This window comes from Rhopalosiphum maidis, chromosome 3 (assembly GCF_003676215.2).
Source record: "Rhopalosiphum maidis isolate BTI-1 chromosome 3, ASM367621v3, whole genome shotgun sequence".
NCBI lineage: Eukaryota > Metazoa > Arthropoda > Insecta > Hemiptera > Aphididae > Rhopalosiphum > Rhopalosiphum maidis.
The window spans coordinates 17,606,246-17,620,716 of record NC_040879.1 but is presented as its reverse complement, the minus strand read 5'-3'; the positions used below and the strand labels follow the sequence as shown (position 1 = coordinate 17,620,716).

Below are 14,471 nucleotides of genomic sequence, written 5' to 3'. Positions count from 1 at the left end.
ACGAAGAATAAACACACAATGAATAACAAAAATGCCTTTTTTTCAAAGAAAATAACGGATCAATAAAAGCTGTTTATATAGTGGAAGGTCTATGGTTCATGTGTTGCTTCATAAATATATACCTATGACATTTGAGCGGCAAGGCGCAGGGGATCGTTTTAATGACGTATTTAATTAACATTTTAATAGTAATTAGAAACGAAAAAACAATTCTTTATTCTATAACTATTTATAAAATTTACCTCCGAAATAGGATTCTGCTTTTCTGTTCCTATTATGTCTATTACATATTTGAATATTATTTTTAAAAATGATAAACACTTAACAATGCAATTAAAAAACACTAAGTCTAACTTTTCTATTGTAAGATTTAAATTTTCTAATTTTTCTAAGTATGTTTAGGAAATTAATATTTAAAACCTTATGTAAAAGGTATCTTTTCCGTTACTTATGGTAATATTTCATTCGTGTAATATCTTTCACCGACTATTCAAAGTGAAAGCCTCTCCAAAGATACAAAATCATTAATCATGAATATTAAATTCTCCAAAACGATGTAATAATTGTCGCATTTTTTGTAAATTTATTTTTTTGCAACCTAAACGTAATTAGGTAATTTTTTTTAACTTATTCTCTATATATTCTACTATTCTTAATTATTTTGTAGTATTTAATTTTTTTAAATTAGTTTTACGGTTATAGTTGGTTATAATAGTTACAGCGCTTTACATAATACACGGATATCGCATTCAATTTAGACTCAGTATATTATTTATGTTGTATAATGTGTGACATTTAATAATATATATATATGTTTATCTGAATTTTTACAAAATATTAATGTTCACATCTTATCGTATTATTGGATGTTTATTATTTAGAATACAAGACGCATATTATATAATATAATAAATCCTCATTGTTCCTATTAATTATGCATGCATAGTGCAACAGTAAATTAAATACAAGTATTGTAATTTATTATGACTAGCGTGTACATTAATGATTATTGAATGATCCAATTACACACAAATCAGTTTCAGCTTAACGAAAGGAAAAAGTTTATTCCTAAACGTAATTTTATATTCCATATGAATATCGTAATGAGAGTATATTATAGTAGGTAGGAAGACTAAGTAAACACGTTTTTATAATTATTTTAGTAATTATATTATTTATTTCGTAGGTTCTAAAATGGTCAATACCTCAGCAATAATGATTACCGTCTTTAGAAATTTAATTACATATATGTAATTAATATTGAGTGTTTCAAATATCAATGACCATAGATCTATTCTATAACTGTATTCCTATACACGAACCTATGTTATATTTTCATTATAGTTATTAGAATAAATAATGACATCATAACAATAAAGCAGAGCTATAGGATACGATAATTATGTAAAACAACAATACATTAACATACTTATAGCTATTATTAATTATTATGTTAAGAAAAAAATCATAATCATATTATGTTGAGTACCATTACAATATAATGATCGTAATGTTTCGAAGAAATAACTTTACATTTATTAAAAATATGTAAAAAATTAATTCTTTACAAAATAAAAATATATTTTGTCTATATAATATAGGTTTCTACAAATTACATAATAATATTATAGAATAACAGAATATTGCGGAAGTCCTTTCATCGTTTTACACCTATTAATAAGTAGTAAATTTACTGTGTTATTAGTGATTATTACCTAGTATCTACCATTTATTTTAAAAAATACAGAAAAGCTATACTATAATTTTCGTTGTCTAAAATATTTTTTGATTTCTTCTAAATGATAAAAAAAATGTCGCTCCTACATCTGCTACATGTAGAATCCAAATTACAATCAAACATATTTTAACAAACTGTCTCAAATAAAAAAACGCAAGAAAATAAAACAATTTATCAGAACATCTCTATGAAATCTTAGGACTCCAAATAAAAATTCAAACAAAGTAATACACTAAAAAAAAAAATCATAATTATATAGTTAAATTTAATAATATACTCGAGAAACAAATTTTTTAATTAAAAAAAAAAATTTTCTGTTGTTGAAGCGAATAGAAAAATATATTCTTTACTTTAATTATCTGTAGGTATCGTTGGCTGTTTCATGCCGTATAAATTATATTTTTTGTGAAATTAGAAACTATTTTCATTATTGACGGATGAGGAATCACAACAAGGGTCAAGGATGTACGATGAATTAAGTCCTATGTTAAGCGATGGAAAATTTTGGTTTATGATTGATATTTTTTTTCAATAATCAATTGATCTTTACAATATTGAAAATTAACTTAGGTAGGTATATAGTTATAATAATAATAAATAATAAAATATTTTTTTTCTTGGACGTTTTTACCATTTACCATAAATACTATAATTTACCAGATACTCTTATGAGATTAATGTAACATTGCGTACTTATATCTACAAATCGTTCTTATTTTTTTTTCATTCATTCTTTGTGCTTATTTTGTTTTGTCAACAAATTGGTTATAATTATCCCTCTAATAGATTTAATTGTATAAAACATCGTTTGCATATAATATCATTATTTAGTATTTACATGTAACAAGTAGTCAGTATCCATGAAAAATGATAAAAATTTAAATAAGATGTAGGTATTGCCATTATTTTGTATCGAGATAAACTTCAATTTGCTAAAATTTTTAAAATAACGAACTGGTGACGATGAACTGAATACTTAATTATTGTAATATACGTATACCGCAACGTATAAACTGCAAATAGACTTAAACTTAGTATAATAGTTTCATAATTTATGTATAAACTTTATACATAGTTATGTCTAGTTATACCTTATAATTACCGTCTACCAACTAGAAAAGACCTGGGTAAGACACATTACTGATTTTTAGGTATCAGGATTTTAAGGTAGAGCTCATAACATATAACCTACTCCACCGGTACCCAAATAAATAAGAACGTTCTTTGACTTACAAAAATGGTACCATTTTCCACCAAACATTAGACAACTTTTTCTTAAACTATTCATTTCCTTCCAAAAAATACAAAATTACCTACTTTCAATTTTTCTCTACACATTTTTTTTTAAACCAGAAACATGTTTACTTTTGCTAAATATTAAAATTATATTTACATTTTTTAAGTATTATTTGTATTTATCTTATATTTTTATTTGTCTTATGTATACCTCATAATATACTCATTATAATACTCCATATGTATTCACTTTTCTTCTTAATTGATAATTTAGCGATATTTTTAGTTTACACTCACTGTACTCTTACCCTTTGGGGTGTTAAAATATTTATTTAAATAAATATTATTATTAATATTAATATTATTTAATACTCAATATAATATTGATAATACATAAATGATTACAAAATTAACGATAATTATATTTTAATTTGTAATTATTATAGTTCTAAATTATTAAAAAATTAATGTTTGACTATATTTTATTACTATGATTTTTAAATTAATTAGTTTCTTACTTAATGGTTGTTATTTTAATTTAAGGGGAAGTGGGAATTGAACACTTTCATTTTTAGAGGAAATGGCCACAAAAATAAATGTAAACCCTAACACTCACCAGTACAAATGAATGTATATTCTAAGGATATTATTAAAAAATAAAATATAAATTTGCACTGTAATTATTCATGCATAATAATATATATATTATTTAGTTGACATTATTAAAGGGTTGGCAAGTGGGTATCGCTCTGCTGTATAATAGGTTTCAAATGGACCACTGTAATAAATATATTGAATTTGAATTCAATGATGTACCTATCATTGTATACGAAAAACAATTCTGAACGTGCGGAGACGGCGATCTGTCAGGTGTCAGCTTATAATATTGCTAGACGTACATTTCATGATATATTTTTTGATATAGCTTATTTATTCTACTAATGGTATAAGGTATTCCGATAAATTAATTTAATTTTAGCCAAAAAAATTTCGTTTATTATATTATTAAAAATCAATTTTAATAATAATAATAAATATAATTTTTATTAACTTTTAAGTTAACACCACTTAACTGTAAAAAAGTGTAGATAGGTATTATACTTATATAGGTTCAAGATATAAAAAGGTAATATTTAAAATTAATCTACATATTCTAAAAAGGTCGTTACATTTAGTAAAATTTATGATATATATAATACGTTTAAGGTATGACAGTACTAATGAATAAAGTTTTTTAAATCATAAGAAAATAATAAACATCGTTATTCATTATTAAAATACACGTAATTTCGTCCAAATTTAAAATTAAAATAAATTATATAAAATATAGGTAATTGTGTTTGTATATTTTTAAGATATTTTAGTTTCAGTATGAAATATTCATGAGAAACATTTCATTACATTTTCATATCATAGCTAAGATTTTATAATTTTTTTATCACAAAATGTATGTAGTTTATTAATGTACGTGATTTTGAAGAAATCATCGCTTAAATATGTAATTTTGTCCAAATTTGAATTTATAATGTCTAAAGAAAATAATTACATTTATATATATATATATATTTATTTTTATTTTTAATTCTAGTATAAACTATATTGAACTTAAAATTCAAGTAAAAAATTATTGTGCCAATGCATTTTAATATTTTAAGAACCATGGTTAAGTTAGGATAGGCTTGAGATTGAGAAGAGCTTATCGTCGAATACTACACAATGAAGCTTAAACTTAAATAATATTAAATTAGATAATTTAAAACAATTTTAATATAATTAATAAAAAAAAAGAGTGGTCAAGTGGCCAGTGAGTATCGCTCTGATGTATAGTAGAGGTGGAGAGTAGGTAATTATAATGAATGTGTTAAATTTGAATGCAATGAAAGATATCATTGTATACGAAAAATGATTCTGAACATAGAACTGGTTTATCAGTCTAGGATATATTATTATTACCTATATTTAAATTGTAATTTATTTTTATCAACTACTAGTGAAAGTTTCAAATTTCTACGACGTATACTTTTTGAAAAACAACAAATATTTTAAATCATTTTATATCGTGATTTCGTAAACAATTTAATTTCATACGTTCATAATTTTTTTTCTATATTGACGCTGGAATTTTTTTTTAAAGTTATTTGAAGAAAAAGTTATGTAAAACCTTGTATTGGTTTTTTAACCTTAGGTATGAATCTCAAAAATGTTATGAATATTTAACTTCAAAATTCTTTGCAAATTTTCGCGATTTTGACAATTTCATAAATATTTGAATTTTAAATGCTTGTAAGAAAAAGTTGTGTCTATCAATTTTTGATTTTTTTTTTTTACTACGATAAGTATAACTTATTATAAACCTTGTATTAAATTTTAAAGATTTTTTGGAATGCCAATTTTTTTTATCGGCATTTCAAAAAAAAACTTAGAAAAATCGAAAATTTCAATTGTCTATAAATAGCTTAAAAAAGTCAAAATATTTTGAAATTTTAATCATAAATAGATAATGCTAATACAGTAAATTCCCGTTACAACGAATACCAATACAACAAAATTTCCGTTATAACGAAAAAAAATTCGGTCTCCTGGAGTTCGTTGAAACGGGATTTTACTGTATAAACATTTGGTAAAAATTTCAAGTATTTACAATAATTCGTTTTTAATTTACAGCAAAATAAAAAAATCGATTTGGTCATAAACTGGTTATGCGTAAAAATTCCCGTTTTTTCGTTACTTTTTTAGGTTTTTCCTGACGCTTTTGAAAACTACTGGAAATTATTTACTTTTGACCCGCCGAAGAACCAACTAGATTAATTTTCCTTAAAATTAAAAGAGGTGGTAGAGTCAAAAATCAAAGCACTAAACTACTCCAAAACGCGATGACAGACACAAAAATAAAAAAACACACATCATTGTAAAATCAATACAATATTCATCACTCCGTTCAGAATCTAAAATTACTAAAACAATTTAAAAATCCAATAATTGTCCATACATAACTAATGTATATCAAGTATATTTTGAATATTATACTATGTACAGAACATAATAATATAAATACTTGGTGAAAATTTTAAGTATCTATTGTTGTTGGTTTTTGAATTATAACGAAATAGAGAAATAAAACCAAAACCTGTTCGTAATTAGAGTATTTTTTAAATGTTCAAAAGTTAAAATCTAATCATTGAATTATTATTTATTATTTTCCAATTTTTTTGTATTTGTTTTCTTCAAAACCCGGTCTTATTGTGATGCCCGGACACCAACAATGCAATTATTGCAAATAACAGACTAGTAGGTCCTTTGTTGATTTCAGAATTTACCTATTAAATTTGCATAATTTCAAAATAAAATGACAGTTTTCAAAAAATTGATTAACTACAATTTTGATTCAAAATGTATACCTAATTGATAATGATGTACATCTAAATGTCTAAAAGTTATTTGTTACAATTAATAACTAATTAAACAGTAGTAAATAATAAACAAGGCATATAGCATTAATTAATTTGTTAAACTGTAAATGAGACTATTTATTATTCATAAGTTCAGCCAAGATGTGAACGTTTAAATTCTGTTTTACGAAAAATAAAGACTGAGCTTAGAGTTTCAATGGATCAAGATAAACTTAAAGATTAAAGGAAATAGTAAAACGATTACATTATACACAGGCGAACTCATGCAATTATTATTGTGAATAGTATCGCGCACAGGCGCAAATAGGTAATTATCATAGTTAGCTTAGCCGTCCACACAGTGGAAATAAAGTCCCCGTAATCTACGAATGTATAAATTTTATATTTTAATTATGTCCAGTGTTATTAAGAGTTGTTTTAATTATAGTTCTAAATTGATTGTTGTGGTGGGATGGGGGGAAGGGGTAGAAAGAGAGGGGTTGAAAAAAAAAAATGATAGTACTCGTCGACACTCGTCGATTCAATTTCCCATTTGCGCCCAAATATGAATTAGGTAAACAGTATACTTATCGTTTTCACTTACCGTTTTCATTCGCGGTGTGTGCACAAGCACGGTATTCGGGCGCCGTGGCACGGATAGGACTCGACGGATTCACCGTCATTGGCTCTTTCGAAACACATCGTGGTCGCGCGCGCCGGCGAGAAATCAACCGCCTCTGGCGGCGGTATTCGCGACGGAAGTGAGGGATGGGGGGGGAGACGTCAGCCGTGGGCGGGCGACAGGAACGGCGGTCGGTCGAGGGGGACTGGTGGGCTAGTGGTCGGTAGGTCTAGCGGCGCGGTCGTCGCCGAGACATCATCCCTTCGTCGTCGTCGTCGTCGCCGCCGCCGCGACCACGTGCGATGATAGCGTCCGCGACAATAATAATAGCTTTATACGGACGGGACGGGACTCGCGTTCGTCCCGCATGGTACGTGAAACGATAGTGTCGGCGGCGGGGACGGGCCGCGTCATCCCCCCCTCTTCCTCCTGCCCACTACGCCGGTATGCAGAAGACCATCGGATCGGTCCTGAAAGTCGGACGGGCGGGTGCGGGTGCGGGTCGTCGTCGGCCGTCGGCGTTTCGGACGGGGAGCGACACGGCGCCCGCGGGACGGTGGCGGCGGCGGCGGCGGTTCGCGACGTTCCGCGGTGGTGCGCGCCGGTCGGGGCGTAATAACGACGACGGTATACGTATGTATATATATATATGTGTGTGTGTGTGTGTGCGTAGTGTACGGATAGTAACCGCCGGCCGCGGTATAACGTATCGGCAAATTCCAGGAATCGCGAGACCTCGGCGGTCCGCTGCACGCGTTCGGCAAACTTCGGGCGCGCGGAGCAACTTGTGCGTGCAATATTGATCTTAGCATATTTTTGATACCACGCGCCGCGTTATGTATTATGTATATATCATATTATAACGTGTGTACACGTTTGTGGACGCACACGTGCACGCGTGCACGACGGCTCCGATCGCGTGAATCACACGGTCCTTCGACGTTTTTTTCGGCCACGTCCTGTACACGACCGGTGACGGTGGGCTCGTGTTTTGCGGCGGCTCTAACGAGTGTAATTTAATGCGTGTGGCGCGGCACACGATAATGTATAGCATTTCAATATAGTGCAGATTGGCAAAGGAATAGGTAATGCCACTGACGTGAATACACACCAGTCCGACGGGTCTCTAGAACCATGGTCTGTTTAGTATATGAGTTGGGTGTGCACGAAATAGTGGGCATTTCCAATAGAATTGAGCGTTAGTTTTTTCCTTTTCCTTTTTTCCTTTTTTTTTTCATCAATTACCAAAGCTTTATATCGCAGAATTTGTTGCAGTGTTATTAATTATAACCGTGTACCTACGCATTCTTCACGAAACTTATGAGTGTTTCTACCCGAAAGCTGTAAGCCCGTTTGTAACCTATGTACCTATGTGCGTACTTTTAGACTATGCCTGAAATCTAAAATATAACTATACTATGAATTATTATATAATATAGAAATATTGGAAAAAAAAATTGTAAATAATTGGTTGTATACATGTAAATATGGAAAATGTTTTGAATATTTAAAATAACTCGTGTTACTAATGAGTAATAACATTATGAAGCATAGTATAATAATTATATATTTGCTTTGTCAGGCTGTTATTTTTTATATTTTTTGTATCATTATTGGGATTATTTAATTTATACCCACTTCATTTTTGCCCTTCCATATTATGCAATTATCAAATCTGCATATAATGATCAGTCAGATCAGGGGTATATTTTATCTACGTAAAAATCTATATTACAATTTATAGTTATCTATATCCAACACTCAATATAAGCAACGCTTACAGGAGATATATAAATCATTTCAAACTGTATTTTTATCGTGAAATTTATTCAAATGATTTTTCAGAATTAAATAAAAAAAAAATACACAATTTATAGTAAAAAAAATGCTTTAAACTTCAACATCGAGGTTGGTCTTTGAAGTCAAATTTAATGTATATAATACTTTTAAGAGGTAAAAATTGAAAATATTTTTCAAAATAACTAGGAAAAACAAGTTAATGAAAAATTAGACTTGCGAAAATCAATTTTATTTTTTCGGCGTTATTCAAAAGTAAATAAACGTAGATACTTATTTGAAATTTTCACCAAGTAGTCTTATTAACATTTTCTATAAGTACATATTAAAATATTTTGACGGTTTTTGAGCTATTTATGAATATAAGCATTCTCGATTTTTAATGTTAATTTTTCTATAAATGTTAATAACAATTTAATACATACATCAACTAAAAAATGTAGAAAATATGTAGACACGATATTTTTTTATAAGCGTCTAAGTGAAAGTGGAAATTTTTACAAAATTCGTCAATAACACCCAATTTTTTTTTACTAAATTCATAATATTTTTAATATTTATACCTAAGATTTGAAAATGTAACACAAAGTTAGTCATGAGTTTTTATCATCGGATAAAACGAACATATTTGAGTGTAATTTTATTTTATTTTTTTTCATGGACGTCTTAAGTTTAAATTTTTACGAATTTGGAAATATATTTTTATTATTATCATTATTATTGTATACCTCTTCATTATATTTTATATATTTTAAATTTAGCACTTAGGTACCTACTTATTTACTATAGGACGTAATCAGAAAATAGAAAAGGGAAACAATTCGTTTGACTTCGAAACACAATTTAGGGTCTCCACTCTCCGACCAGAAAAAAATGTCATATTTAATTATATTAATATGCGTGTACAATATAGATATATAATTTAACAATTAAAATAAATACACATTTAGGGAATACCCTTTTTACATTTTAATAAGAATTTTAAATCTTCGGTTTATCTCAGTACTTCGGTCAAGAAAATTTGTTATATTATTATACTTTGTCAATCAACTTTATGAAATAAGACAAAAATGTAAGTTTAAATACTTCAAATAATTATATACTATACAAGGTAAACACAAATATTAACTCTACAATACTTATGTAATTTTGAATTATTATTCATATAATAGTTAAATTTTTAATAAATAATTTTATAAAATACATAAATATTTGTCTATGGGTTAGTTAATCGGTATCGTTGCATTATACAATTCTACAGCTTATTTGAATATATGAATGTTATAAAAATAATAAATTTAAAGAAAAAAATAAATATAATTGTACAATTTTTATAATAATTAAAAAGCAAATCATCGTTGTTTCGTTTAGCTATATTGTTCCCATTTACATTAACAAATGCATGGGTAGAATTAATACAAATTAATTTTCAGGTCATGAATATTATATTTAATTGACTTCGACAAAATAATAAAATTAATGAGTTCTTTAGTATTTTACTAAGACATTTTAATAATTAAATGATCACTTATGAAGAGAGGGCTTAAACAAAAAGGTACAAACAAAAAAAAAATGTGGGAAAGTGGGTCACTGTAATTGATGTGTTAAATTTAAATTCGATGATATATTATTGTATACGAAAAACTATTCCCGAACAAAGATAGTTTGTCTGCAGCCTATAGCAATGATAAGTACTCTTTAATGATAAAATGTTTTTTGATATTTTTATTAAAGTTATTTATTTTACTATTAGTAGTTAGTACTACAGTAAACTAATTTATTTTTAGTCAAAAACATATAATTTATTATATAATTAATATTTAATTATTAAAATAATATATATTTATATCATAGTTTATTACTGTTATTAAAAAAGTGTGAAATTGCTTCATGGTATGAATAAGTAATATTTTAAAATTAATCTACATATTTTGCGTTTAATAAAGTTCATATTTAACGTAAACGTTTTAAGTTTTATGGATAATATTTTTGAGTTATAATAAAATAATGAACATTGTTATTCATTTTTTAAATACATTGTTTCAATGTCTATAAAAAATTGTGTTTAGATTTTTTGGTTTCAGTGTGAATAATAATTTATGAACATTTTTATTTTCAAGTCTTGCTATAAAAATTTAACATTTTATAAAATGTCAACTGCAAAACAATCTGCAAAATTTCGTGATTTTGACAAATTTTAAAATTTTATTTTTGATACACATTAATGATTTATAACTGAACAATCCAATTCAATTTCCTATCAGAAACCACCACATTAACATTTTAAAGTTTAAAATTGAAGAATTTTTCAACAACTATCATATGTATATACTTACTGATATAAAAAAACACATCATTATAAAATCAATACTTTCATCACTCCGCTCAGAATCTCGCTCTGTTGTATTGTATATTTTGTATGTATCTTTTGTACCTCGTTAGTAAGTGGATTATGGATGCACTAAATTTAAATTAAATGATAAATGATTGCATACGATTAACGATTCTCAGCAAAAACAGGTATATCAGCGTATATTTCTAAGGATATTTTATCATATATTTATATTATTATTAGTATAATAATTTATTTTCCATTGGCAGTATAGTGGTTTAGGTTTTCGTCCAAAAAAATCATATTTATTTCAAAGATTATAGTAGATAATTATTATAATATTTTAGATACTGAACTGAGTGATGAATAATAAATGTATTGATTTTACAATGAATAATCATTGTGTCTTTTTTATTTTTGTGTCTGTCATCACGTTTTAGAGTAGTAATAGTGCTTTGATTTTTGACTCTACCACCTCTTTGAAAAGGAAAATTAATCTAGTTGGTTGTTCGGCGGGTCAAAAGTAAACAATTTCCAGTAGTTTTCAAAAGCATCAGGAAAAACCTAAAAAAGTAACGAAAAAACGGGAATTTTTACGCATAACCAGTTTATAACCAAATCGATTTTTTTATTTTGCTGTAACTTAAAAATGAATCATTATAAATACTTGAAATTTTCAACGAATTTTTATATTAGCATTATCTATTTATGATTAAAATTTCTAAATATGTTGACTTTTTAAGCTATTTAAGCTTTTTTAGAAATGCTGATAAACAAAAATTGGCATTCAAAAAAATCTTTAAAATTTAATACAAAGTTTATAATAAGTTATACTTATCGTAGTGAAAAAAAGAATCAAAAATCGTTAGTCACAACTTTTGTTTCTGCGCATTTAATGTTCAAATGTTTATGAAATTGTCAAAATTGCGAAAATGTTATGATTTATACCTAAGCTTAAAAATCCCAATACAAGGTTCTCCATAACTTTTTCTTCATATACTTGTAACTGTAAAAAAAAATTCAAGCGTCAATATAGAAAACATTTTATGAGCGTATGAAATTAAATTTTTTACGAAATCGCGTAAAACAACGATGTATTACAATTTAAATATAGGTAATAATATAATATATCCTAGACTGACAAATCATCTCCGTTCAGAATCATTTTTTATATACAATGATACCTGTCGTTGCATTCAAATTTAACACATCCATTACAGTAACCTACTCTCCATCTTTACTGTACAGCAGAGTGATACTCACTTGCCCACCCTTTTTTTTTAAATAATATTATAAGTTGATATTAACTCATAATTAAACATGGACTTATCTGTCGTATAATGGCATGAATAGGTTCGATTTTACAATATCCTATTTATTTATGTATACAATAAAAGAGTATTTATTTAATGTTTTTTTAAAAATATATTTAATTAATAATTGATTACCTAATTACTTTTTAATTTTAAAGATCATTGCCAGTTATCAATAAGTTCACATGTTTTCATAATAAGATGATGTAGTACACGCATGTGTTGTCTCCGACATGTACAACAGCAAATTTCCGTTTACCAGTTTCAATATTGCGCTGTTAATTTTGATATTTGAGTGAACTGACTTTTATAAAATTTAAAGGTAAGATTATTATCCAGGGCCCCACGGAAGCCTTTTATTAATATTATTATTCTTAAATAAGTTATGATCTTTTTGAAACTGCACATTTTAAAATTATCATAGTTTACTTAAAAATAATATCAATAAATGGCTTCCGTTGAGCCCTGGATAATAATCTTAGCCTTTAAATGTTATAATAGGTCAGTTCACACTAATATCAAAACTAACAGCACATAATATAGCTCTTATGTAACTCAAAATGTAATAAAATATTTCTGTAAACACCGTTACATCAGTAAAATAAGTAATTTTATAGTATAAAAATAAAAAGATAATATTTTAAAATAAATCAAAAATATTATTGCATGTAGTAAAAATTAGAATAATATAATCTAAGTAAAAGTTTTAAATTCCGAAAAATAAATAATTCAAATAATTTCGTTTGAATTTGAACTTAAATGTCTATAAAAAATAATTATCCTTTTAAATTCTTTGGATTTTATGGTCCAAGTATATACATTACATTAAGTAATTTAACACAAAAAAACACCCATCGTCATAAAATCAATACATCGCTATGTTCATTTATATTTTTTGATATTTTTTAATTAATATAAGAATGCAGTCAATTGTTTAGAAATAAAATATTTATTTTTCGTATTATAATTCTTTAAAAAATAATAAAAATAAAAATGATTATCTATTCTAAATTATCCGACATTAAACATCAGTAAAAGCACATATACTAGCATAGGTATATTTATATATCTACTTAAGTAGATTAATATGTTTGTGCCAACTAAACGAATTAATAATGAGATGTTTTTTTTTAATACCACCTATGTAGCAAGGTAGCATATTATAACGATTTAATAACTATCGTAGGTACTCTAGAATGTAGATATAAGAGGCACAATATATGACAATATAACATTATTATATAGTAATAGTAGTAACGTAACAGTACCTACTTATTTTTGTAAATCGTACAACGAAGTGTCAAAATATGTATGACATCTGTATAATATTTTACGTTGAATACCTACGCTTTACACGAATATAATTTATAACTATTGTGTGCTTTGTGCAGTGTGGCCGTGTGGGTATACTTACATCATATAATGTATGAAGATAATAGTATGTATATTATTTTATATCTATTTTTGTACCAGTCATCAAATCTTGGAGCAGTAAAAATCGTAGATCATTATTCATTGATACTTACAAATAGATTTTTCTAAACACGTAATTTTCAAAATATTTTATTTCATTTATGAGAGATATTCATAGACGATTAAAATTGTAGACAAGTATTTTTTTCTATGTATATTGACAATCAATACTTTTCAGTAAAAGATTGAAAATATATTGTGATAGATTCCTCTTAGGTTGTTTGTCCAGTGATTACAATATCTAACGTATTATATTATCAATATTAATAAACGAACAATTTTCATGATATTCGTCAATACTATGAATTATGATAATATGGAAACTATTTTGTAATTAAAAATATTAATACCTAAGAATTGAAAATTCAATACAGGATTTCTCATAAGCATTGTTTACTAAAATTAAAAAAAGTTTTGCGTATAAAGGGATTAACATCGTCCTATAGATAGCTGTTGGCTGAACAGTGAACATACTATTATTGTTAAGTTTAAATCTCGTACCACAGCGATAACTAGAAATACGAATCTCACGAGGATTTCCCGCTTACGGTGTTATAGTTTAATGATGTTT

The 14,471-nt window shown here is 26.9% G+C and overlaps 1 protein-coding gene across 1 annotated transcript in view; it reads right to left on the bottom strand.

Moving 5' to 3' along the window:
* LOC113558490 overlaps positions 1–7,202 on the bottom strand; it is a 34,435-nt gene extending 27,233 nt beyond the window's left edge. Inside the window, exon 1 of the mRNA XM_026963957.1 lies at positions 6,968–7,202. The gene's annotated coding sequence lies outside the window, so the exon portion shown is untranslated. The remainder of the gene's footprint in view (positions 1–6,967) is intronic.
* Between the last annotated feature and the right edge of the window lie 7,269 nt (positions 7,203–14,471).